Genomic DNA, 27,429 nt, shown 5'->3' on the forward strand with positions numbered 1-27,429 from the left:
CTTTCCAACTGTGATAATTTAATCCTCTCATTTTCTTTGTTTCTCTTTCTAGAATTTCTACTCTGTCTTTTTAATCTCTTAGATTGACTACCTTAGCTCCTTGCCTTGAGTTTGTTCTTCCTGTTTTTATTGACATGAGACTTAGCTTTCTGTTCTAATTCTTCCAGTTTAAATAATTCTACTAGTATATTTTCAAATTTCCAAGAAATCTTTCTGACTCTTTGTTTTGAACAATATTCCATTCTTGTTTCTTAGATCTGAATCAAATCTCGCAATTATCATATCTGTTATGTTTTTCTTTGTAATAATGCTATTTCTTAGGTTATAGGATTTCCTCAAAGCTCAGGTGTTACAAAGGCCAATTGGAGTCTGTGTGTGGCTGGCTGGACTTTAGTGTATGTAGAATGCCCAGGAAATCTAGATCACGTGTTAGGGAGCTTTCTTTGTAACCTTTCCTTGGACCTCTGCTTCTTAGAGAGGAACTCTTCAGTTTTCAGTCTTGGATGGAAGAGTTAACTAGCTGAGGTTGAGTGTCCCTGTCTTTTGGGCGATTCCTTACTCTGACTTATGCCTGTTTCCAGAGCATCCAGGAAATAAATCTGTTGCTGTCTGCTGAGTTTGGGGAGGGCAACGTCTTGTCAGTGTAGGCTGAGGAATATAGTCTATGGGTTTGTTTGCTTTTTCCATAGAACCTCACAGGGTTTATCTCTTTCCCCTCCCCTACTTTACCTTTCCTTCGGAACTTCCTACTTTTACTGTCTGGGGAGGGTTTCTTCTCTCTGATGTCAGAAAGCTTCCCTCCCATGTGTCCCTTTTGTAATTGGAAGAGATGTGGAAGGAAGTGTACTGAGTTCTGGTCCTGTGACAGAGAAGAGGGAGATCCAGCATCAACTCTAGACCTATAGGACAACAGAGCAAAGGCAGGGCCTTGTCCAGTCCCACGCTGCTCCCTGGTCCTTCCTGCTCTTTGACAAGGGCCCACATGACTAGTTCTCTGCTGAGCCTTCTGAATCATCACAGTTCATACTTCCATGGCATTTTCTAGTCTGACTGTACATGATCCTAAGCTGTGAGCTTGCCTGGAACATGTCACTGACAGGGACTATCATTTGAGGTGCTTAACCTCTTTTGCCTCCATGGAATTCAGTCATTTGGGGATGATGGTGACTGTACTGCATTGTTTTCAGACCTTCCTGCGCGCGCGCACACACACACACACACACACACACACACACACACACACACACACACCTCTCTCTAACCAGCAGGTGTCACATGTGTATAGTTCTCTGTCATTCATAAAGAACTTGCTTTAGTGTTGCGGGAGAATACTGTTTTGTTAACATTTGTAAACACAGGGCTCAGAGAAGCTGAGGAAGCCCAGACTTGGCCCCTGGGCTTTGCAAGAACTAGATTCCTCTTCTTACAAACTTTATCTGTTGCTCTTATAGCAAGCAGGTGGCTGGCAGGGCGGATGTCTGGGCCCTTGTGGCAGGCTGAGTGGGTCATCTGAGCCCCAATGGGACCAGGCTGGCAGGACCCAGGTGTCACATCTCCTAGCTCACTTAGCTCCTACTTCCTCTCAGGAGAATGTGAGATAGTTGAGTCATAAAAATACATAGTCATAAAACATGTCTGCGTGGTGGGAAAAATTTCCCAAATCCCCAGGCCTAGGGGTGTGTGTGTGTGTGTGTGTGTGAGTGTGTGTGTGTGTGTGTGTAAGGTGTAAGACAGGCTAGGGCAAGTGTCTCTTTTCTCCCCCAGCTCCCAGCCAGGCCTGCCAGCCAGGTGTGATCTCCTGCTACCTTACAATATGATGAGAGCTGTGAATGGCCAGTGGCATCTGATACTCTCTATATCAGACCTAGAAGCACTTCCCAGAAGGCTTTGCATTCCCGGGTCAAGAGCTCATTTCCTCCCCTCCCAAACCATGTGCATTTTAGCAGAAATTTAATCCCTGGGGCCCCAACTCCTCCACAGTTACATCACTCAAAATGGCATTTCTGGAGAGACGTGATCCTTCAGAAGGAATCACTTGGAGATGGTACCCAGCTTGGTAGCCTTCTCTTTTCTTGACCTGAAACAAAACAAAAATGAAACAAAACAAACAACATTGGCAACAGAGAGGGGGGGGTGGAGGGAAGGAGGGGAGAGAAACAGGAAGTAATATTTTATTTTCTAATGATCTTGGCAGAGTCTTGCCTTCCAATCAGGCCCTGGGGAAATCTCTTCCTCTCCCAGATTCTTTTGCCATGGTCCTATTGCTTTTCATGAGAAAGCAGCTGTCAGTCTTAGGCTGTGGGTATGACTGAATTCACCAGGCTAGGCTTCTCCTTAGAGCAGAGGAATCTGTGGAAGAGTTCAGGGGGTTTTCTTCCAATTATCCACTGGCCTGCCTTAGCTGAGGAAACTTATGGCCAGATATAAAGTGTTTCCCTTTACACATTACACATTATAATTCATAGAGAACCCTTATTGCAGTTTCCAAGAATGGATTTTGCCAGCCATTGTCTTGAATTTGTATCAGTAACTCATTGGTACTCTCATTTCCTGTAAGGAGGAGTAAGGCTTCCAGGGATAATGCAAACTGTGACCTAATGCCCTGCAGTTTTGGTGGCAGGAGGAAGAACTGAGTCCAAGCCCTCTCTAACATCTTCATGGCTCTAACTGGGCATGCTGTACTGCTTCTGTGGGATTTGTGTGAGGGGATCTGGAACAGGTTTTAGGGCTCCCAAAACCTATTCCTTAGGCCTTTCAGGATTTTGGCCTTTGAACTTACTTTACATAGTTGTTAGATTTAGGTGTGTGAGTCTATTGTCTAAAACATGGAATCCATTTTTGCCTAATTTTGGTGCTTTGAGAACTAACACTAGGTGATGATATTCATTTAGTTATCAATGTACCTATTTCTGTCCTTCACTGTGCTTTTGTCCTGTTGTAATCTCTCATCATTTCAGGAATTGACTCTTTTTTTTTTTTTACATTTTTAATATATTTGTGTGTGTGTGTGTGTGTGTGTGTGTGTGTGTGTGTGTGAGTGAGAGAGAGAGAGAGAGAGAGAGAGAGAGAGAGAGAGAGAGAGAGAGAGATAGATGTCATAGCTTCCTTGTAGTGAGAGGAAAACTTACAGGAGTCAGTCCTCTCTTTCTACTACGTGAGTCCTGGGGATTGAACTGAGGTCCTCAGGCTTGGATGTGAGCATCTTTACCTGCTGAACCCATCTCTCTGTCCCCAGCGTTATTTCCTTTTTAGAAGCAGTTTTGCAGAAAGGATTGAATATTGGTAACTTCTAACTCACTATGAACTTAAACCAATCAGGAGGACCTTTTGTTGGGGAAACTGTCTTAGCTCTCACTATGAGATGGAGAAAGATTAACAAAGAAGGGGAAAACAAGGAGGTGGCACTAACTGGCATGCACTTGGCGCCAGAGACAGCTAGGTTTTGTCACACAATATTGCCCATAAGTCTTTTGATCATCTGTGGCCCCTTGTTATAGACAAGGAATGTGAAGCTTGCAGAGGTTTAATAAATTGCACCACAGCATTGTGGGATGGCTTTTGTTCCCAGGATTTTTCTCACAGCACCAAGCACTGGATGGGAAAGCATTAGGGGTGATGAGGGTGGGGAAGCAGGGGGCTAATCTGTGTCCTTGAATCAGTTGTGAGACACTGACCTCTGCTGGAACCTTTAACACGTGAACACTGAAAGGAAGGATCTTCTTGGTCTCTTCTCACATTTTCATGAGAAATTAATTGAACCTATGTCTGTCAGTGAAACAGTGGATGGAATGGAGAAGAAAAGAGAGAAGCCATAGCTTGGCCAGTATAGGTCACAAGCATCCTCTCCCCAGGAGGTCTCTGTGACCAGCGAGTCACGCACAAACACCTACAGAGGGGAGAACTCAGGTCTAGCCAAGAAGCAGCTTGTCCTAAGGTACATTACACTGTCCATGGTTTGTGTTTCACTTTTATAATATTTCTATTTTCATCTATACCATTAATCTTGCTGCATTTTGAACTGTCCAATTTTGAATTGGGTATTGATTCTTTAATCAACCCCATGCACCTAAATAGTTCCCAGACCTAGAGAAGTAGGTTAGTGGCTGTTTCATTTAATTATCAGTCACTATTTCTCTTGGTGGCCTTGTACCATTTCTCTTTCACGTAACTGGCTGTGTGTCAGATGAAGACACATTGCCTTTATCTGCCACACAAGAGGCCATTATTTCAGAGGTTCATTTTCTTTCACAAAGGGTTTTGCAGCCACTAAGGTGTTTTTTTTTTTCCCTTCAAAACAGAGAGTCCAGGGCAAAGGTCAGTGTCCTTGCTAGTGTTATGAGATGCTTGCTTATACCTTTCTTGTACTTGGGAAGGGAGAGTGTTTTCATGATCAACTTACCTTTCAATTCTTTATTGGAATTATACAACACACAGCTTGGATAGCACCACAGTACACTGGAAGACTCATGTACAAAACCATTTTCCATATAAAAAAAACAATTTTATATTGAGTTATAATTCTTTTGTTGTGATTTTTCTTATGATAAAAGTGTTCCATGCAGAAAATTTGAAAAGTATTGATAAATACAAGTATGTATAGAATACAGAAAAAATCCACTTGAATCTGATCATCCAAAGAAGTCCACTCATTGATCATATTTTATTTTAATCCCTAGGTTTTTGAAATACTTACTTTATTATAAATATACTGTTGTTTTATTTCCACATTGATTTATTTTCTTGGCAATGTGTCACAATGTCTTCTTAAGGCATTACATTCTCCTACAATATGGTCACCATGAGGGTTATGCAGGCATATCCCAAATTATTTATATACTTCATCTTTAAAGGATTCTTAACTGATACCCAATAGTTTGTTCTTCTAAACCTATCTTTCCTAAATATCCTTGTTGTTACATTGTGGGTGTGAAAATTATGAACACTCATAGCTCTAACAGTACAATAATTTTAAGATTTTTGATACTGGTTGTAAAGCTAACTCCAACAAACTTGTATCAATCTGCACATCTGACCTGTGAATCACAAGTGGGACAAGTGTGGGTGATAAATTACTCAGAATTTTGCCAACTTGATACTGCCGTGTACATGTTTAAATATTCTTGATTGTGAACAGATTTGGTATTTGTACAACAGTCTTCCTGACTTCCTAGCCCATAAATAGTTCTTTATTTCAGTTTGCATATATTTGCATATCCACATATCCAAAGCAGGGGCCCTGGAGACACATTGGCTGAGATCCAGGACAAGCTCTGACAGTTTTGCTCGGCCTGGAATAGCATCACTTGGAGACGAAATGGATATCAACTCCTGTTTCTTTGGACACTTTTGGATTTCATTCCCTGCATTTTTTCACTTTAGATGATACATTTGTGCCTGTGCCTTGATGGGGATGCTCTTTCAGACTTTCTCTTGAGCCTTCTTCTGTGTCTGTTCTGTGCCACAGGACGTTGCAGATGAACCAGCATGAGCAGGTCAGTTTGCCTGCAGGTTTTTGGCTGGATCCAGCAGAGCAGCCGAGGGTGACCGTGCAAGGATGGGAGAACATACTGAAAGGCATCAGTGCTACCTGGGATGGTCAAGAGAGTTTGGACTCAATTCTGTAATTAGTGGGCAATGGTGAAGGTTTTGGTGAAGGAGTTAGATGATCCCAGGCCAAAGTTAATTAAGGCAGTTAATTTGTCTGCAGAGTAGGCAGGAGCAAAGCAGGACAGAAAGATGCATAAGGTTGGCATGTATTGGAACACTGAGTCTGAACTTGTACAGTTTAACTTGGAGAAAGGAAGATAATATGTGACTTAATTATTAGCTGAGCTGTTTCCAAGGAAAAGATGGGCCTTAGGGATGGGTGTTTTAGGTATAGGAAAGCTTAGTAATTATGTCATTATGTAATGTTCTGTTCCTGTCCTGATACCCTGAGTGAGATGGTGCTGTGCAGGCGACCCTAACTGCTGCCTAAGAGAAAGTGCAGCCTCCTCCATAATCACGTTGTGTTTGATCTCTGGATATTGAAATGTTCTATTTTTGCAAATATATGCTAAAAGCAGCAATAGCAAATTTCATTGATGATCTCTTTCTCCCTTTTCGCATTAAAAATAAAAAATAATTATGTCCTGGTCTGGTTTCTACTGCTATGATATACACCATGACAAAAAGCAACTTAGAGGAAGAAAGGGTTCATTTCATTTTGTACTTCTATGTAACAGGGCATCATTGAGTGAAGTCAAGGTAGGGCATCAAACAGGAGCAGAGGTAGGAACCATGGAAGAAGACTGCTTACAGGCTTGCTCCTCTTAGCCTGTTGAGCTTGTTTTCTCCTAGAACCCAGAAGTGGCATTACCCATACTAGACTGAGCCCTCCCACATCAATCACTAATCAAACATGTGGGGGTCCCTGCAAATGCTATGGCCAGCAGAGGAATGATCCATGTGGGGCAAGAAGGAAATCTAATTCAACATGACTTAGCTAGCTGGTGTTGGTTCAAACTTCTGAAGTCTGAGCAGTTTATTTCTGACATATTTGAATACAACTTGGGAAAAAGGTTTCCTCATATTAATGACCACAACTAAGTTTAGGGAATGACTATATTGAAACTCTCCTGCAAATTGTATCTCTTTTGCAAAGTACCTGTGACCTCTTCATGGGTTCTGTGGACTGGGAATGAATGTTTAGGAGCCTGTGTCAATTGAATTGAATTGAATTGAATTGAATTGAATTGAATTGAATGTGGCTCTACAGATGACAAAAGATCACCAGGTTATTAACTACATCCAATCCTGGCTCTCTGGGTGGAAAAGCAGGTGTAAATACTTTCCATTGAAGAGAAAATCACATGAGTTTAATGTTCCTAGTTTCTCTAGTGCTATCTGTGAGCATGAGGACCTTATACCCTCTACAAAAATGCTCCCACAGAGTTACCTACCGGACAATCTGAGTGAGGCAATTGCTCAAATACAGTTTCTACTTCTCAGATGACTCTAGTTTGTATCAGGTTGACAAAACAACCAACCAACCAAAACAACAACAACCAAAAATAAAAGCAACAACAAACCCAAACAAAAAACCCATCTAATCAGCCCAAAATATTTTTTAGTTTTTTGAAATTTGTGTGTGTGTGTGTGTGTGTGTGTGTGTGTGTGTGTGTGTGTGTGTGTATGTATGCCACATATATGTGGGTGTATACACAGACTTCCAATGAGGGTGTCAGATCTCTTGAAGCCAAGGTTTTAGGTGGTTGTGAGCCTCCTGAGAGGTGAGGGAGCCATTCAAACTGGGGTCCTCTGGAAGAGAATCAGCAAACACTCTTAACTGCTGAGCTGTCTCACAAGACCCCTTCCCTATGCCCTTTTTCTATGTTTACAAAATTCTTACATATTATTCCATTGAATGTTTTCATGCAAATCTGGCTTACACATCATTATGTAAACAATTAGTGTCATAGAATAGTGAATGAAGCACAGTCCTTGGGCTGCAGCTCTGGTTCTGAGTAGAGGCAGGAAGCCATGTTTAGCGAAATAAGTTCAACAAGCTATGGGGAGCAAGTTAGTGCCAATTCACTCTACACCCTGTTTAGCAGTTGCTGTTTGGTCACCTTTTACCCATTAAATACTTTCTCTGAAAATATGACCTCACCTGTGAAAACAACATGATGAAAAAGTGAGGAGAGAGTTCAAATACTGAGCAATGTATAGATTAGATTGACTTTACCCATTGGTGCTACTTACTGTTAAACCATTCTGAGATGGTTTAAACTAACCATTTATGTTAGGGACGATATTGCATTATGTATTCTAGTATTCTTAGCCTCTCTCTCCTCTGTCCATAAGGAGGCTGACATTCAGAATTCCCCTTCTATTTTACTTTTCCTCTGCAGAATAGACATATTTGCATGAATCTACTCCAGATATTTTTGGAACATTTTGATGTGTGTGGTAAAATGACATTGCAAATTATATTGGTGTTCCTCCATATTCAGGCTACACACATGTCATAAAAAATATCCCACAAGTCATAACTTTATCTCCTCCTCCAGGTATATAGGACTTTGCCCACCAAAGACTACATGTCCCATGCATAACCCCCAGTATATCTTCCTCTTCTCCAAAATCAACACACTCAGACAAAAAGTGGACTTGTGCACATAGTCTGAAGGTGGACAGAAGGAAAAAGCTATATTACACACCCTAAAGTACTATAAAACACCTGAGGGACTCAACATACCACAGAGATGCTGACATTGCCTTACTTTTTTACAACATTGTTCATATTAGCCAGCATAGAGAATCTCCCTAGTTGTGGTTTTCTGTAATGGTCTCTATCCATCACAAAGAAGTAGCTTCTTTGATGAGTGGTAAGAGCTACCCTTAACCGGTGGGTATAAGAGTAAGAACTTAGAATGTAGTTAGGAATTATGCTGGTTTATGTGCCAATAGTAAGTTCTTCCCTAAGATCTATGACCTCACTAGTCCTGGGTAATTGGCTAGATTTTCAGTACCACACTTGATTTTCTTGTGATGAGCCAGCCTTAAGTCAAATTAGCCAACTGTTGGTTACTGCCAAGATACTCATGCCACTATTGCGCCTTGAGGGATATCTTGCTATTCCAGTCATTGTTGTGGTTCATAGGCATCAGATGGATAGGACTATTCATTGCTTCCCTCCTTTGGCAGCTTGTACAGCACTTTTGGTACAGTGAAAGATAGTCCCAAGGGAAGAGACTTTTAGGTCAGATCTAACTCAAATCCTGTATCCTGTGTCTGAAGTACAAAACATCTTCAGCAATAGGGACTTCAACCTCTGGAGGGCAACCAAGGGCAACATTAATAGGCTGAAGCTTTCAAATAGACTATAGGTGTATTGTCAAACATTTCCTTGAACTCTTTTTCCATTTCTCCAGGATCCTCTGCAATTGCTATAGAGTTATAGTGGAGTAGGGCATGGGTCACTCACATTGTTATCTTGCTCTTCACATCCTTTAAGAGGATCTTGCCTCCTGGTTGGCCTGTGATCTCTTGAAAGGTGTGTTGATTTTATTACCATCACTGTCACCAAATATCTAAAAAAAAAAAAAAAAAAAAGTTGAAAGAAAGAACTGAGTGTAGGCTCACAGATTTGGAGGTTTCAGCCCATGTGACCCTGTTTTCCTAGACCAGAACATCATTGTGACAGACAGGAGTCTATGGTAGAACCTGGTCACCTCATTGACTAGAAGTAGAGAGAGGAAGAACAGGACAAAGACCAGGCATAACCTTTAAGGTCATACTCCAGAGACTACTTAGACTTGTTTTCCCATGTTTTTAGAACCGTCCCAAAACAGTGGAGACCAAGCATCCAACCCCATAGGCCATGTGAGTAGTTTCATATTCAAACCAGAACAAGAGGCATAGGCTTTCTCAGCCTTTTCACTTTCAGTGCATACAATACTCATTACAGATGCTGTTGAGCCAGTTGGGCTCTGAGTAGTGCATATTTTGTTTTAAGGTACCCATCTGTGATCTCATAAAGTCATTACTGACCCAGTTTCATTGAGGGGAAAGGAGGGTGGAGGATGACCATATACTTCAAGGTTGCACAACCTCAGAGATTATGAAAGCATCATCTAAATCCAACTTTTTTGGGAGGGGGGACAACAGGTGCCTTTGCATGTTCAGTGTATAGTAACTTTTTATTAAGCATTTCCATTCTTGATTTGCATACACAAAATATTTAATGAAATATATGCATATATAGGTATAGGTAAATACAGAAATTGATATAGATAGATAAATGATAGGCAGGTAGATACATAGTAGAGTGGGAGAAGGTGATTGTACTGAAGGTATTAGTTCTATCCTCAATAGGATTATATTGGAGTAAGAAGAACAGTATGGAAACAATCTATTACATGTAGATACCAGTCTAAGGAAGTGCTGGAAAATGTGGGGCTAGTTCAATTACCATGGATGTCAAGTTTAATCAAGTCAACCAAGGTGAAGAAAGTTAGGATTTTCTGGTTGCTCTCTGTGGAGCATTTCTTCCTCTCCGATGTTGCTAATCCCAAAGGCCACTCCTTGCAGCATTTTTCCTTTCACAGCAGGGCTATGACTGCCAGGTTTTGTAGCTGTCTGGCAACTCCAGAACGGACTATGTAACTTCAGGCAAAGTCCAGCAGATGGCGCAAAACCAATGAGCCACTTCCCCGTTGGTAATCCAGTTGATCAATCCCAAAATAGCTGAATGGAGAGGGCTTTTTGTTCCAGGTATTTCCCCCTTCTGAGTTCAGCCAAAATGGTATGAAAATGAATACTACAGGAATTAATGAAAATTTTGGAGTGGTGGTATGGTTTAAAAACCCATGTGAACACATGTGCATATTTGTAAAAATACCGCATATGTAGGTAAAATAGATGCCTGGGAGATTGGCACCCCTCACATCAATATTTTCCTTTCTCCTGGATCTAGATTAAACTTCTATGTCATACAATTGCAAAATTCCTGAAGAAAGAGGTAGTAAGTATGTCTCATTTCATGTGCTCACGTGTTATTTCACTAGAACCTCATGACAGTATTGCTAGAGTCACACAGACGAGGGACCTGAGGGTCAGAGAGGGAAAAGAAAGGATTTATGCAAGGCTGCATACATTTCTAGAGCAGCTGACCAAATGGTGATGGCTGAGGGTTGAATCTTACTCTATCTGTTACTACACTGGGCTGAGAGTTCTCTGTTTCAGTGGTTAGAATCCAGCTTTTCAAAGAGCAGATCATGATAGGGAAACGAAGCAGAACAGGGAAGGGGGTCTTAGCAGAAATGGGGTCAAGTGCATCTAGGAAGATCAGTGGCAGTACCAGGAAGACGCATTGTACTTCTCCAGGCATTCTTGGCATGAATGTGCAGCTTTATGTGCCATGCATGTATACAAGCATGTGTGTGTAAGAAAGATGAAGAGGTAAACCCATGTTCACACAAACACACACATACACATGCAGTTTGAATGTCACTTACTCTTTTATTCAGACGGGTTGGCTTTATTCATGGCATGGGAAAATTGAGTTTTAAACAAGAAATAACAGGAAAACAGCAAAGAAAGCTCTTCCCTTGTCAAATCAATGTTGCAGCCATAGCCCCCAGAAGGCATATTGCCATACCTGGAAGACACTGCCCCATGCCCTTTCTCATTTGATATTCTGAGATGTCCAACCTCTTCTCCCCTGGTGTCTACAGTCTGTGCCAAGACCACAATTGTAATACTTTAAGTTCTAATCTTTGCCTCCACAGAACCTAAGGTGCCAATGAGTGACCAATGTGTTCCTCAGAACAGTCTGAACTAAATGAGTCACCACCACATGGAAAGGAACCTTTGGAGTGACACAGAGGCCAGGATTGGGTATTATTTCAAGCTTTTGACTTTTGGAATGAAGTAACAAGGAGGTTCCAGATATGGAAGTTGATTGGGTCTTTCTTCCTAGATGTATGCACAGCTCACTATGGACACAGCTTGCAACTCTGCTTTAACAGGGGCCCAAGTCAACTTGTTCTTGTTCCCTTCTCTGTTATTGTAGATGTTTGAGTCTAACTGAGATGCCCCTAGGATACAACAATTGAGGTTATTGCATGAAACAAACAAAACAAACAACCCCCTAACCTCTTTCTTGACCATCTTGTCTCTAGCCTTCTGATTTCACCCAAGATGTGAATATAAAAATAATTTTTACAAATCCCAGACAGGATCATTTCACTTTTCTGCTTGGAAAATTAAAGCCAAATCAAACCAAACCAAATGAAAGATGTACTTTTTATTTCTATATATGTGTATTTGTGTGTGTCCATATGTGTGTATGCCCTGTGTATGGGTTCCTGTGGAGACTAGAAGAGGGTATCAGATCCCCTGGAATTGGAATTACAGGCTGTTGTAAGCTGTTTTATGGGTGCTGCGAATGTAAGTTGGGCTGGAGCAGTAAGCTTTCTTAGCTGTGAGCCATCTCTTCAGCAGCTGCGTGAGAATCATAATATATTTTCATATTACCATGCCTCTTGATGTGTAAACCTAAAATGAAAGTTCAAAAAATATGTTTGCTTAGGTATTGGAGAAATCTGGGAAGGGGCTCCCAGTGATCTTTCTGCAAGCTAACTCTGACTGCTTCTGTAGAGAGGAATTTTATCCCAAGGAACCCTCCTCATCACATGGACAGACAGTTCCTGGTTTAGTCACTTGTCAGTATTCAGAAATATTCAAACAAGTCTATCTTCTTTCCAGGAGAACTAGGGACATTCCATTTTCTTGATAACATTACGTCTGTTTCTTACATTCTAGGATTGAGTGAATCCCCTGAGTAGCCATGCATGGTGGAGTGTCCTGTCCTTCAGGTTGTGTGTATGTGTGACCAACAAAGTGTCCTTGCTTTTGGCTACACATTGTTTGAATGTTCTCATAACCAATGGTAGGGCACTTCCCTCGTGAATGGGGCAAAGACTGGGCCAACAAAATGCTTTTCCTTATTAAGAGAGTGTTTTCAGTTTCAAATTATCATGTAAAGTTTTGTAAATATTTTAAAGTGCAAGTGAAAGATATATATAACAACAGAACTCAACTTTTAAAAACATTGTTTTATTTTTATTTAATTCACATTAACTTTACCCTTTTGAATGACACAATACAATTTTTATTATTTTCTTTTACTTTAGTTCTTGTTTCCTCACAATACAATTTTTAAAATTGCACTGTGTGTGTGTGTGTGTGTGTGTGTGTGTGTGTGTGCAGGTGTGCTCATGGCATGGCTTGAGTGGAGGTCAGAAGACAACTTTTCAGAGTTGGTTCTCATCTTGTACCTTATTTGAGGAAGGATTTGTATTGTTTTTGCTACTACTACCTAGATATTAGATGCCTAGGTTACAGAAATGTGTGACAAAAATTTTTATTGTTTATGCTGATTAGCCATGTAGCATTTTATGTGGTATCTTGAGTGGATTGAAACAACTACAATTTAAAAACTAAACGTGTTATCCCCTCTCTCTGTGTGTATGCATGTGTGTGTGATGTGACATGAGCACTAGGGCCATGATGTACATGTGGAGGTTAGAGGACTTCTGGGAGTCTGGTTTCTCCTTCCAATGTGGATCAGGGGATGCAAGTTTAACCAATGGAGATATCTCAGCAGCCCTAATTTTAGAACGTTGCCATCAATCAATCATCCCACCAGCCCATCACCCCTTATTCCATCACCCTATTTCTCATGGGTAACAACTACTTTATGTTTTGTTCAATGGGTTATCTATTCTTAGCATTTTGTTGGTATGAAATTTGTGTACCTCATGGTGTTTTGAGGCAGGCTTCTTTCACTTAACACTTGAACTTGAAACAGGTGTTTCAATTTCATTTTCATTATTGTGTGTGCCTGTAACTCATTTCTTTTTATTGCTGGATGAAGTCCCATTGTACAGGCACACCACATTTTACTGAATCATTCAGTGATTGACAGGCATTTGGCGTTGATTTGGGATATGAATAAGTATTGATATTTCTATTTTTTTAAATAAATCTGAGGACTGAATGCAGGCCTCACACATGCTAGGTAAGCACTCAATCATTAAACTCCAACTGTAATCCTGGACAAATTTTCTTATGACTTCTTGCTCCCCCCCCCCCTGTGTGTGTGTGTGTGTGTGTGTGTGTGTGTGTGTACACACCTGTCGTTATTTTTTCTTGTGCATGTATTAACTGAGAAATGGAATTCTGGGTTATATGGTAGCTAGTATCTTTACTATTTTGAGGGATTATCAGGGCATTTTTTTAAAAAGTGGCTGTAGTACTCAGTATTCTTTTTTTCTTTCTTTTCTTTTCTTTTTTTTATTTAATTTTATATAACAAAGTCCAATTAAATGAAAACAAACATTTATACACAATATTTGGGAATTTGGGCATCGTTCTTTCCAAGCTACTTCCTGCTGGTAAGGGGCGCTGTCTTGGAGGATTCGAAGATGATTCAGAAATCCTGGCTGTAGTCTGTAGGGCTGTTTTGTCCAGCTGTTTTGAATGTAGGATCAGCTTGTACTCTGTTTCAGGTGGTCGGGCGTGATCAAACCACATTAGTCTGGAAGGACTCCACATCTTTTCATTTTCTGTGGAAACAAAAATAGAAATCCTTTTCCCCAGTAACTTGTCCTTCAACTTAAATTTTGGAGTCAAAGCATTTTTTTAATTTAATTTATTATTTTACATGTCGATCCCAGTTCCCTCTCCCTCCCTCCCTCCCTTCTCCTCAGCCCTTCCTCCCTCCTTCCCTCCCTTTTACCCTCTCTGCCCTCTCACATGCACTCTAAACACCCTCCCCTCCCATCCCCCCACCTCAATTCCATATGTAGGGGAATGCCATCCAGTTGGGGTCATGTAGATCTGACAGGTCCTGTGAAGTAGGGACTAGGGCTTCTCTCCTGTCTCTAGAATAAGGCAGTTATCCCTCCATGGGGGATATGTTTGCAAAGTCCTTTTGTGCACCAGGGATATATCCTGGCTCCACTGTCTGAGGTCCCTTAGACTGCTCAGTCCTTCTGGCTGAGACCCATATTCAGGGGGGCCTGAGTTAGTCCCATGCTGGCTTCCCAGCTATCAGTCTAGTGGCCGTTAGCTCCTCCTTGTTCAGGTAAGCTGTCTCTATATGCTTCTGCCGCATGGTCTTGTCCTCTCCATCTGCTTCTGGGTTCTAGTTCGACTCAGTGTTTATGTATGGGTGTTTGCTCCTATTTTCACCAGGCATTAGTTGAGGGCTCCATGGAGAAGTTAGTTGTTGATCTCACTCTCTGGGAAGGGCATTTATGATAGCCTTTCCAAGGAAGCTGAGATTGTTAGTTGGGAGCAGTCTTGTAGTTCTCTCAACCTTTCTTTGTGTTCAATTTTATCTTCAAACCAATATTGGCTCCCTCTTTTAAGTTCTCTCTCTCTCTGTCTTTGTCTCTCTCTCTCTCTTTCCTATCTTCCATTCCTAACCAGGCTCAATCCTCCTGGTCGCACATGCCTTCCTCTCCCCTGCCTCATTTTCTCCTACTTCTCTCTCCATTCGCTGTCCTCCCCCACCTCACCTGAGCACTGGGGGACTTGTCCCTTCCCAGTTCTGTGAGGGACTTTATATGAATCTCTTAGAATACACCTTGTATCCTAGTTCCTCTGGTCATGTGAATTATAGGCTGGTGATCATTTGATCTAGGTCTAAAATCCATATATGAGTGAGTACATATTGAGTTCCTCTTTTTGTGACTGGGTTACCTCATTCAGGATGGTTTCTTCAAGTGCCATCCACTTGCCTGCGAATTTCAAGATACCATTATTTTTTTCTGCAGAGTAGTATTCCATTGTGTAGATGTGCCACATCTTCATTAACCATTCTTCAATTGAGGGGCATCTAGGTTGCTTCCAGGTTCTTGCTATTACAAATAGTGCTGCTATGAACATAGTTGAACAGATGTCTTTGTTGCATGGATGTGAATCCTTTGGGTATATGCCTAAGAGGGGGATTGCTGGGTCCTGTTGTAAACTAATTCCCATTTTCCTGAGGAACCGCCATACTGATCTCCAAAATGGCTGTATGAGTTTGCACTCCCACCAGCAGTAGAGGAGTGTTCCACTTTCTCCACATCCTCTCCAACATAAGTCATTACTGGTGTTTCTAATTTTAGCCATTCTGGCAGGGGTAAGATGGTATCTCAAAGTTGTTTTGATTTGCATTTCTCTGATAGCTAAGGATGTGGAGCATTTTCTTAAGTGTCTTTCAGCCTTTTTGATTTCCTCCATTGAGAATTCTTTCTTCAGTTCTGTACCCCATTTTTTAATAGGGGTATTTGGTGTTTTGTTGACTAGTTTCCCGAGTTCTTTGTGTAGTACTCAGTATTCTTACCAGTAATAAGTATGGTTTTTGATTTTTTTTCCATGCCGTTGACAATTCTGGTCACATTGTATATCTTTGATAATAGTTTTTCCAGTTTATTTTTTTTGTTTGTTTGTTTGTTTGTACATGGTGATTGTCTGTTCAAGTCCTTTGCTCATTTTCATGGCTGAGTTTATTATTGATTACTAAGACTTTATTATGTATTTTCAGTGTAACTCTGTTACAAAGGCCTCTCCACTTCCATAGTTTATTTTTTCTCTTTTCTTTTCCTTTCTTCTCCCCTCCCCTCCCATCTCCATGGTCCATCCCCTTTCCCTTTGTTTCCCAGGCTCCATTTCCATTTCCCTTCTTCTGGTCCCTCCTTGCCCTCTGTTTCATTTCTCTCTTCTGTAGACTGGTTTTAAGATCATTGCAGTCCTCCTGCCTCAGCTTCCTGGGATTCAGGTGCAAGGCACCAAGCCTGACTTTTTTCTTACTTTCTTGATGGCACAAAAGCTTTTGATTTTGATAGAGTTAAATTCATCTGTTTTTCTTTTGTTATTGTGCTTCAGGGCCTTTTCTTTTAAGAAACTGCTGTTCATCCAAGACCGCAAAGATCCACTCTTACACTTTGTCTGAAGGGTTTTAAATTCGAATTCTTAAACTTAAGTCTATGGCCCACTTTGAGCTTATTTTATTTTGAATGCTTTGGGGCAGATAGTCATACTCCATCATCTTTTCCTTTAGACACGAGGTGCCTGTCATGCTTGTTGAAGAGATTGAGTTGTCTTGCTATTCTTGTGGGAAATAAATACAAAACTGTTTTGAACTCTTTTGAGTTTTTGCATCTCCATGTTTCAGTAACACTCTTATTGTTACGAACAGTTTCCCCTCCAGCCTGGTCCCACAGCCATGCCAGTCCCAAATAACATACAGAGATGCTGTATTAGCTATAAAGCTGTTGGCCTATTATTAGCATTTCTTATTGACTAGCTCTGTCTTAAATATTAACCCATTTCTATTAATCTAAGTATTTCCATGTGGTCTCATCTTGCCGGAGGGCCGGGAATTCTACTCTCCCTGTCCTCCATGTTGAATCTCCTCTCTATTTGTTTCTTATCTCCTCCTAATCTCCTAGTCCCGCCTTCTTGCTTTCCTATTGGCCAACAGGACTTTATTTATTAGCCAATAAGAGAAACATATTTACAGAATGACATCTACCATCATCTCTTTTCTGTCTAAATAAAAAGGGTTTTAACCTTAACATAGCAAAATATGTAACAAAACAGTTACCAAATAAGAACCACAGTTAACAATATTTAATCCATTAATATTTAGTAAGATTTAAAGAAAATATTTTATCATCTATCTTCTCTTTGTGAGTCTACAGTCCTATATATAACTAAGGAAAACTAATACCATAACTATCTGTCTTCAACTCTTTCTAAGACCACAGAAGGATAATATATAAACCTTAGAAATGACACAGACAACTCACTGCCTGTTCAGTCACCTGAAGTTCTTTTGTAGTGTTCCCTTTTCAGCCTAAAGGCCATAATGTATCTGGCAGACTCCTCAGCAAATCCGGAAACTTTAAACTGTCCACCTGTAATGGCAGTTTGTCAGTCACTTTTGTAGGTGTCCTGTAGAATGTCTGGCAGACTCTTCCATGAAGCAGGAACCCTGTAGCACTGCCCATCTTGTATCAGCAGTCACTTTGCTGTGAGACCTGCATGTCCAGTTTATATAGCATAAAGTCAAACAGTCCAGACAAGAGCAGTATCTTGCCCAAATGGCTACTCTTGCCATACTGAAAGCAAACTTCATAATGTGTTTCTTCGATGTCAATCTTCCTTTTTGACTCAGGTGGTGTTGCCAGGAGCAGTTGTGCCTCATTGTTAAGAAAAACCCTAAACCATTTTAAATGCCATATTCTGTAGGTCTTTGAAAGGTTTGAAGAATGCCTATCCATCTCAAATACATCTTGAAAACCTAACTAGCTTAACTCTAAGTTTTGACTATCATAGGTAACTATCTATAATCTGTGCTAAATTATACATTATATTTTAAATGAGCTATATAAACACAATACCCAAATAAGAGGAGAAATATACATATCACAAAACTGACCTTAAATTGTATCAATAAATGAAAATTCATTTTAAAACAAAGCCAGTGGGAATTTTGGTAGCATTGCGTCCTAATACATATGTCAGTCATCTTAGCCTTGCCATCTTGCCATCTTAGCAACTGGTCTTCTGATCTACAAATGTGGGTTTCTTTATGCTGATCTGGGTGTTTCCCAGTTTTTAAATCTGTCTTTTATAGTTTTAAGTATTTTCCTCTTCCACTTTTTTTTTTTGTCCAGCTGTTCTTAAATGTTTTAATCTTTTGTATATGGAATTCTTAAGATTTGTTTTCTTTTTATGTTGCTAACTTCTGGAAGTTTACATACAGTTGATTTTTAAGTTATTTTGCACTGAACTTGTTTATTTCCACAGCTTTTAGGTTGCTTAGGATTTCTAATATACAAGATCATGCCATCAGTGGATAGAAATAACTTTCCTTGCTTATTTCCTGCTTGGGTGTTTTACATTTCTTCTTATTGTCTAATTACTCTGTCTAGTATAACATGAAATACAAACACTGGGTAATGTTCTTGGTTTATTCTTTTCTTTCCTAGCTGATTTATTATTATTATTATTATTATTATTATTATTATTATTATTATTATTATTATTTTGGTTTTTCTAAACAGGGTTTTTCTGCGTAATAGCCCTGGCTGACCTGAAATTAGCTCTGTAGACCAGGTTGGCCTTGAACTCATAGAGATTCACCTGCCTCTGCTCCTGAGTGCTGGGATTTATTATTTTTATTTGTGTGTGTGTGTGTGTTGTGTGTCGTGTATATTTTAGTGCCTGAAGAGGTCAGAAGAGAGCATTGAACCCTCTGAAACTGGGCTTACAGGTCCTTGGGAGTTGCCTGAAATGAGCCCTGGCTCCCAAATTCAATACCCCAGAAACAGCAGCTGATGGTTTTAACCAGTGAACCATCCCACCAGTCCTCTACACTATTCTTAACCATATGGAAAACTGTTCAGTATTTCCCCATTAATCACTGTGGTTTTGGAGATGCCTTTTATTATGTGAGGTGTTCTCTTCTATTCCTAGACCCTTGAGTGATTTTACCATGACAAGCTGTCAAATGCTTTGTGTGACCACAGAGACAATGGAGTAATTCTGTTCTTTGTCCTATTAATACCATATATTTCACAGACAGATTTTTAGATGTGAAAGCAATCTGTGTTCTTAGACTATACCCCACTTGGCCATAGTGAACAATCCTTCTTACATATTTCTGGTTTTGTTTTTATGGTGCTGCATTGGAATGCTCATGCATGCTGGGAAAGTGTCTTAGTCCCCAGAGATACCTAGTGTGTTGCTCAGTTTGACTTGCTGGAGTTTGTTAATGATGTCCCTCTATGGAATGCTCTATGGAAATTTTCAGGGAGGCCATCTGAATCTCAGCTTTGCTTTGTGGGAAGTCTTCATGATATTGATCCATAATATTACTATTTTAAGTCTATTCACAGTTTTATTTTATTTTTATTAACAACTTCTATGGTTCTAAGAATTTTTCTATTTCATATATTTGCTTTTTCACATCTGCTCTTCATATTATTCCCTTACATTCCTTTTATTTCTCCAAGATCTATTTATTGAGCATGCATGCTTGTTAAGTTTTTGATTTTAATAATTATGTTTTCTCTGTCTTATGTCATGTAGCTGAAGGTTTGTTAGTCATTCCCTTATTTTTAAAAAACCACCTTTAGCTTTGTTATATTTTTATATCATTTATGTTTTTTATTACATTATAAAATTGGTGTGTGTGTGTGTTTAGGAAAACTTGCAGGAGTCAGTTCTCTCCTTCTACTGTGTGGCTACTGGGCACTGAACTCAGGTCCTCAGAAAAAGCAGCAAGTAACTTTACTCTCTGATCCATCTCCTTGTATCTGTTGCTTTTTTGATCTATCCTTTATTCACTCCCACTCAGATCTATTATTTTCTTCCTTTTTGCTTTGAACGTGGCTTATTCCTAGTCTCTGCACTTCGAAGGTAGGTTATCAATTTGGAAGATCTTTCTTTTAAATCCTATATTTTCTTTTAAGGCTATAGACTTTCCTTTAGGTACTTCATTGGCTAGTCTCCTCTAGTTTTGGATTGTTGTCCTTTTGTTTTTATCTATCTCAAATTTGTCGGATTCTTTGAACTTTTCCTTTGACCCATTGGTTATTCTGCTGCGAGTTGTTTAATAGCCACATATTTGTACATTCCTCAAATTTTCTTTTGTTTCTGAGTTCTGATATTCTATTATAGTTGAAAAACATACCCTGTATAGCCTCTTTTTAAATTTACCCTGACTTCTTATATCATCAAATTGATGTTTGATGTTTTCTTCTGAAAATTTCCATTATACCCCAAAAGAGAGTATATATATATATATATATGTGTGTGTGTGTGTGTGTGTGTGTGTACAGATACATATGTATCTGTAATTACATACACACATTATATTGTATAAGTATATACTATATATTATGATTTTATTAGGTAGGCTATTCCATAGTTGTCTTTTAGGCAGCTTATATTGAACAGGTAGCTGAATATAATGATTATCAACTTTAGAATTTGTAAAGAGAATCATAAAGAAAAGATGGGAAGAGAAGAGGGAAAATGTTGAACTCACTTTATAGCTAAGGATGACCTTGAACCCCTGGCCTCTTGTTTTCACTTCCCAAATACTAGAATTGCAGGAGTGTGCCAGAATATGTGACTTTCAAGCCATTATTTAAAGGACTTTAATGAGACAAAGAATCTATTATACCTCAGACATCAGTATGAGAAAATTCCTTCAGCCAGGGTGGTTTCTTATAAGGTCTGTCCACCCTGACTTCCTCTGGGCAGCTAGTCCAGTACTGTATAAGAAAGAAAACTTAGCCAGTCACAGGATAGAAGCCAGGAAATAGCTTTTTTCCTCCATGATCTCTGCCTCAGTTTCCCCTCAACAATGGATTGTGATCTTAAACCATAGGCTCTGTAAGGCAAACCCTTTCCTCCCCAAGTTGCTTTTGGTCATGGTGTTTAGTACATCAGTATAAAGCCAACTAGAATGAAAGGGTGTTTTAATATTTGGTAGACTTTATTTCATTATTGTTAAAGGAAGATAAACTCTAGGTAATAAAGGAAAGATGAAAATGAGCAAAGGGGTCAAGATCAGGCTGGATAAACCCATAGAAACTTTTGACCTGAACATGGGGGAGCTCATGGACTCCAGTCTGATAGCCGGGAAACCAGCAGAGGACTGACCCAGATTCTCTGAATGTGGTGTTAGTTGGGAGGACCGAGCAGTCTATGGGGCCTCTGGTAGTGGATCAGTATTTATCCCTAGTATAAGAATGGACTTTGGGAGCCCATTCCACACAGAGGGATACTCTCTCAACCTAGACACATGGGGGAGGGCCTGGGCCCTGCTCCAAATGATATGACAGACTTTGAAGACTCCCAATTGAAGGCCTCACCTTCCCTGGGGAGCAGAAAGGGGATAGGATAGGGGTTTGTGTGTGGGGGGGGAACAGGGGAAGACTGGAGGGTGTGGGAACTGGGTTTGACATGTAAAACAAGCTTGTTTCAAGTTTAAATAAAAATTATATAAAAAGAAAATGGAAGAATATGGAAAGCTTATACTACAAGGTATTAAAGGCCATGAAGTCCCAAGGAAATATACTAACTACCCTTTAAAAACATTTTATTTGTTTTATGTGTTTGAATATTTTGCCTGTGTCTTAGTTTGGGCTTCTCATGCTGTGGTAAAACACCTTAACCAAAAACAACTTGGGTAGGAAAGGGTTCATTTCTTTTTAAGCTTACGGTCCAACATCTAGGGAACTCAGAGCAGGAATCTGAGGAAAGAACCTGGAGGCAGAACTTTAGCAGAGGCCATGGAGGAACACTGCTTACTGACTTACTCCTTAGGGCTTTCTTAACCCCGCTTTCCTATAGCATTCAGAAACATCAGCCCTGATACCAACCACAATGGGCTGAGTCCTTTCCATGTTAGTCACTAAGAAAATTCACCATAGGCTTTCCCAAAACCAGTGTGTGTGTGTGTGTGTGTGTGTGTGTGTGTGTGTGTGTGTGTGTGTGTGTGTAGGATTTTAGTTGAGGTTCCCACTTTCTAAATGATTTTAACTTGTGTTAAGTTGACATAAAACTAGCCAGAACAAATTACATGCATGTAAATGCACCATGTGCATGCCTGGTGCCCAAAGAGGTCAGAAGAGGGTGTTGGTTCTATTAGAACTGCAGTTACAGTGCTTATGAACCACCATGTGGGTGCTGAGAACAAAACCATGGCTCTTTTCAGGAGCAAGACGTATTTTTCCTCTCTTAGCCATATTTCTAGCCCCTATGTCACCTTTCAATAGTAAGGGAAAGATTTAAAAATAATACATACCCTACACACTCCATGAAATAGCATACATTTTTTTTTCTTATAGAAACCAAGCCAGATGGGTAATAAAAGTTCAGAGTAATTCTGAGTGATGTTTGCTTGTTCTTTGTTGAAAGCTATTCACAGAAAGCTTCCCATGTGAGGCTTTCAAGTGTGTTATCTTACCAAGCACTCAAAAACTGTTTAAATTATTCATTATAATTTTTATTGTACAGACGAGCAAATGAAGGCTTGAACTGATTTCCCCAAAGTCAAGGTGGAGAGTTGGGGTGTCATTCTATCTAATATTCTTGCAGCACAAAAACAGTTGTGGTTTCTAAGACTCAATGTGAGCCAGAGGGAAAATGAACAGATCTCTTTTTCTAAAAGACGGATCACACACACACACACACACACACACACACACACACTGAGAGAGAGAGAGAGAGAGAGAGAGAGAGAGAGATTTGTAAGCAGGTGCAGGTGTTTATACTGTGGCCTCAGGGAAAGCAGGAACCTTCTCTAAATACGGTGTGGAGAACTATGGGTTTTTGAGAGACAAAATCTCCAAGCTTGATCTTGAACATATCTGTGGGCAGATCCCAGGACAATAGGAAGAGGGCTCATGTCCTTAGCTTTACATAGCACATTGCTCTTATCTATTTAATTATGGCAGAATCCCTGAAACTGATCCGATAGACTCTCATACGTTTCCTACATAATTGTATAAAAGGTGGGAGTTTTTTTTTTTTCCACCATGGTGGAAAAGAAAGACAAATTGAACTTGGGATGGGTACAGCAAACCTGTGCTTCCACTGCCCAGGTTTTGGTTTTGTCCACTTAAGAGCCTTGGGTGATGAGGCAACACCAACTTTAGAGCTTCTTTTGTCTTCTGGTGTTCTTGCCTGCCTAGATGCAATCTCCCCAGAGAACTGCCCAACCTCTTCTCTTGACCATATGTTGTTGAGTCTGTCTGCTGTGTGGGGGTTGAAATGACTTGTTTAACAATGAGGCACTGCTTAAAATCAACCATCTGAAGGAGTGCAGACGGCACAGCATGCCAGGCTAGTTGGAAAATAATTGAGTGCACAAGCTTTTTTGAAGCCCTGGTTTGGAGAAGGCCACGTAAAGAGGGTGGGGTGGTTCATGTGACAAACCATTATTGGTCCACCACTGGGTGACATTAATGCAGGAGTGGACTCTTCCTAGTGTTTAATGAGAAAATAGGTATGATGGATGGGGGTTGCGGTGAAGGAGTGTGGTGGAACACAAAATAAGAAGGCTTTAAACAGTAGAAGATGAGGCTGTGAATGGCAGAAAGGTAAAAAATTGGATCCATGAAAACTACACCATTGAAGACATCTATTTATGGGTTAGTTTTTTCCCCTTGTATTAGCTGAGCATTTTGTTGACCACATGTGACATCGTAGACATTTCAGGTTTGTCTTGCCTGTTTTCATCTGCATGACAAAGAAAGAGGGACCCGTTACCGTCTTCTGTGTCTCTTAGGACTGCAGAATTCTGGAGTGTTCACTAGCTCAGTGGTTACAATTGGAGGTGAATAATGTGGAATTTTGAACTTCTAGGGGGTAACACATTCCTTTTTTTTGTTTTGTTTTTGATAAAACAGAAAGGAGAACCTCATTGTAGATCAAGTGAGTTGCTCCGTTGCACAGTCTGTTGACGTGGGGCAGGTGGGCAGTTTTAGTGAAGCCAGAACCTTTGCTTGTTGGGGTGTACTGTATATTAGGATACAGGTTCACCAAGGGTGGAGAAGCCTGTCTTCCATTCTCAGCTCTGCTAACAGTGTCATCTTTGATGAGTCACATTCTTGTTCCCTTACACTGAAGCTAACAGTGCTAAGAATGAGGGCTTCAGCCTAGATAAACATGGCTACACAAATGTGTAAACATTTCATGATATTCCAAATTTTCTTGCAGCCATTTTATAAAAATCAGAAGGAAAAAGTAAAATTATAGCCTGAATGCATCTCCACACATCTCAAATTATTTAGGTATATTAGGTATTTAGGTATTCCACTGACCTGAAAATGACTAATGAGTAAATGCCAAGTATCCTTTACTTTAAATGTTGGAATGATTACAGGTATTAGTGTTTTGTATCTTGGACTATCTATCTATACATAATATGGCACCTTGGGGATGACACCCAGGTTTAAACATGAAATTAATGTATATTTCCTATGTTTCTTCCATATAGCTTGACATTCACCTTGACAGTAACTTTATACAATATTTTAGTGTGTCCAAGTTTTGACTAAGTCTAGTTACATGAGGTCAAATGTGGAATTCACATACTGGAATCATTTCTTTTTTCTTTTTCTTTTCTTTCTTTCTTTTTTTTTTTTTTTTGTGATTAAACGGATGTCCTCCATATACTTTTACATCCTTTCCAATACTGACTCTGGTCTGGAATGGAGTTAAGCTGTGTTGAATCTTAAACCACATTTGTATGTTTAAGAGCTCAGTGGGTCCTCATTGCTGTACCACCCATCCATACAGCAGCCCTAGATGAAGTCTGAAGCTCTACTCAGTTCTGACATCATATCATTCCATCACAGGTCAACCCGGAGACTGTGCTGCTGTCATGTACTCAGTGATCCTACAGTTGGCTCCTCAATGCTCAAGGCCTCGTGTACCTGTCTAGGCACTCATGAAGAAATAATTTGTGGCTAGGCTTTCCTATTCTTGATAGGCTCCAGGCCTTCCAGGAACCAAGCAATTAGCTCCACAACTTGCCTTGGGAAACTGCTTTGAGATCTTGTGTGAAAGAAGATAGCAACTACATATGCACAGTTAATTGGTCCATGAATATTTCTTCTTACGTAGGCACCTACGTAAGCTACTCTGCGATGTCCGTGTCTGCCCCGAGCCTTCAGAAGCCTAATTAATGATCTGTCATAAAACACTGCAAGATGCTGTAGATGAAAGGTGACCACCACCAGACAAACATCCTCCCTCCCCAGCAGCATCTGATTGCATCCCTCCGGTGCTGCACCATTACCTCTGCAACTGACGTCACTCACTGCAGTTAGCAGTTCTTCTGCCCCAGGAAAAGATGGGATGGGAGAGACAGGCCCCACAAGGTGATTCATCAAAAAGAACATCCCCAGATCTCTTGCTGTGGGGCTGTTGCCTAGTCACAGGTTCTAGGAAGTCAGGTTCTGTGTTCTGCAAATTGCACTTGGTGACTAAATGCCTGTGTTCTTCTCACGCTAAAGTCAGCTTGTAGTGGATGAGTCAGAATCAGCCGTGTGGTTTCTTTTGCTCTGAATGAAGCTGCTATTTTTCTTTGATGAACTGAGTCAGTCTCAGTTCAACAAAGAAGAGAAACTGTGACGCTCAGGTGCCAAGCCTTTCAATTTGGCTATATGAATGGGGGGTTCTTCAGATGTCTGTCCATTCATCGATGCATCCCACCCATACATTTATCCATCCATCCATCCATCCATCCACCCACCTACCCACCCACCCACCCATGTATTCATACATTTATGCCTCTTTCTATGTTTTTATGTACATGTGTATTTGCACACACATTCAATTTTTGACTCCTGGAGGCTTCAGTCACAATCTTTTTGACTCTATGAAAGCAAGACACATTCATGAGAAGCTGTTCTGGTTTTAACTTCTTATATTATTCTGGGCTGAGCCCAATGCCATTCCTGTGACATTTTTTTCTTTGTGATGCTAGGCAGTGGCGTCAAAGCTGCAGCTCCATTTAGCCAACCATGTGAACATAAGGATAAACTACTGGTACCTCAAACTGGCCCATATTGCTAAGCTATATATTACCTAAGTCTGGTAGAGTTGTTGCATTTTGATTTAATGATTTTTTACTTACCTTGGAATTTTTTGGGATATAATACCATTGTCAGTTGAGGAATATATCTCCTCCTCCTGTGTGTGTGTGTGAGAGTGTGTGTGCTGATATTACACAGTACATATCTGTAGGGATTTGCTCATTATTACAAAGTTTGAGAGATTTTATAATCTACCATTTGCAAACTGAAGAATTAGGAAAAGGCATGGGGGGGGTGGAAGTATGAATCCTACGTGGATTCCAAAGGCTGGTGTCCAAGATAAGGAGCCAGTGGACATCCCATCCCTGGTAAAGGTAATGTGGTGACTCCTCCACCACACTTTTATTCTGTTTGGGGCCTCCATAGCTTAGGACTGGGTGTTCACATCATGGCTGAGCTCCCTTATTTATTCTCTTGGTTCAGATGCTAGTCCATTCTAAATATACCTTGTGCTCTGAGCATCATTTATCCCAATGAGACTGACATAAAGTAGCCATTAACCTGGCCATCTCACATCAGTCCTGCCAGCACCACATGAGACCCTGGAGACATTTATTTCCTTTCTCATCTAATGAGCTGCTTTCTTATAGGTGACATCTTATAATTTTTCCACATTCATTTTCTCAGTGTTGGAAGCCATGAAGCTTTCTTATTCATTCATTTCTGTGTCACATTCCTCACTTAACATCTGGTTATCATATCTTAACGACCAGTGTGTGCAAGGCCGTGAGTGGTGCTTTATCTTACAATAATTCTTCTGCCTATCCCTTCAAGCCTGTCATCTCCCTGGATTCCATCTTTAGACTGAAATCCTCCCCATTCATTCATGGAATGTTCTCTTCATTCTATAAGCTCTCCCTAGGGCTACTAACTTGTACTGTGAAGGCGGTCAACTGCACAAGTTCACGGGATGTAAGCAGGGCCCACTCTCTGTTGCTCCCTTTGGTAAGGGGAAGGGCCTGCTCTTCCATTCTCATGCCTGCCACAGGTGGCAAGGGGTGAGGTGGGGAGAGCATCTTTCCCTTACCTATGGCACCATGTGGCAGATGGAGGGGAGGCCAGTTCAACAGCTTTCTTGCCCCCAGGGGCAGCTCACCTGTGCCCCCACCAATTGTAACATGAATGATATCAACACATAGACAGATATTGGGGTTCAAGCTGAAGATCAGAGAAGCAAAGTAGCCAAGCCACCGGAGAGCTCTTACTTTTACCAAGGCTGGGACAATCCCATTCTCAACGTTGCTGGAGACTTGTTCCCTAAGAC

This window comes from Phodopus roborovskii, unplaced genomic scaffold, assembly GCF_943737965.1.
Source record: "Phodopus roborovskii unplaced genomic scaffold, PHOROB, whole genome shotgun sequence".
NCBI lineage: Eukaryota > Metazoa > Chordata > Mammalia > Rodentia > Cricetidae > Phodopus > Phodopus roborovskii.